Source organism: Aethalodelphis obliquidens, unplaced genomic scaffold (genome assembly GCF_003676395.1).
Source record: "Aethalodelphis obliquidens isolate GAN/ISIS:26980383/991018 unplaced genomic scaffold, ASM367639v1 scaffold5001, whole genome shotgun sequence".
NCBI classification, from domain to species: Eukaryota; Metazoa; Chordata; class Mammalia; order Artiodactyla; family Delphinidae; genus Aethalodelphis; species Aethalodelphis obliquidens.
In genome coordinates this window covers 1-1,106 of record NW_020842903.1, presented here as the reverse complement: position 1 = coordinate 1,106, position 1,106 = coordinate 1, and the positions used below count along the sequence as shown (strand labels likewise).

Sequence of the window (1,106 nt, the reverse complement as noted above, 5' to 3'; positions counted from 1 at the left end):
TCACATATTCTTTCTTCTTTCTGCGACATTCTCGAGCAGCTTCTCTATTTTTCATCAACCTTATTTCTCTTTTCAGTTGGGGGTCATCTGTCTTAGTTGTCTGAGATGTAAGGGTTACGGGAGATGTCATCACCACGGTTTGTGGTAGCGAAGTAGCTGAAGGTGTGGTACGGATCTGATATGTCTGCATATCTCCTGATGCAGTTTGTACAACCACCTGGTTGCTGGGCACAAGTATTTGCTGTCCATCAGAGGTCTGTGCATACTGGAGAATTGTTGTACCTTGTTGAGTACTGCCTGAATTTGTCATGGTTAATGTCTGAAGCCCCTGTACTCCATCTGTGCCTGGACTGGCCAGCTGTAAGGCTCCATTTGGGGCAATGGCAATGTACTGTCCAGTGCTAGTCTGATAGATGGGAGTTGGAACAGACATAGAAGTGACAGCAGAAACTCCAGGATTTTCTCCGTCTCCTTTTCTGCCCCGTGTATCTTCAGAAGATAGGTCTTTCAAAATTTTTCTGTAAGATGGGCGCCGTGCTAGGATCCCGTGGGTTTTCTGTGAGGAGCCTATGCTGTCAGATGAGTCCTGAGACTCTTCACTTTCTGATAAAGATGATACCGTTTGCACGTGTGGTGGGTGAATTACAGAAGACTGAGCTGTCTGGATGACCCCCTGAACCTGTACTTGCTCTCCAGGAAGAGGTACAATTGTCACTGGCGCAGATCCTCTTAATGACATCTGTTGAGGAATATGAGAAATATGAGCTCCCTGAACTGTTGAACCAGACTGAGGTGCTGTCTCTGAAGCGTTATTCTTGTGAGAATCTTCCATAATCAACTGCGGTTCCTTTTTACTTCAGGAGCTCTGCCCTCACTGCTCCCACACGTGTTTTCGGAGGCCGGCACCTGCTCGGGGTGTCAGGAGACCGCTCGGTGTGGGGCAGTTTTCTTCGGTTGGGGCGTCGCGCTCAGCCCCTACTTGCTGTGGCCTAGAGGTGTAGTCCTCCCCGGCCTTGACCCACGCCTGACCTGCCCGCCTCTTGTAGACAGAGTGACTTCTTTTTTTGTTTTTTTTTTGCGGTACGCGGACCTCTCACTGTTGTGGC

General features: G+C 49.1%; 1 pseudogene; it reads right to left on the bottom strand.

The window, feature by feature from the left end:
- Positions 1-4: 4 nt before the first annotated feature.
- LOC113617269 (cyclic AMP-dependent transcription factor ATF-1 pseudogene) lies at positions 5-864 on the bottom strand (annotated as a pseudogene).
- Between the last annotated feature and the right edge of the window lie 242 nt (positions 865-1,106).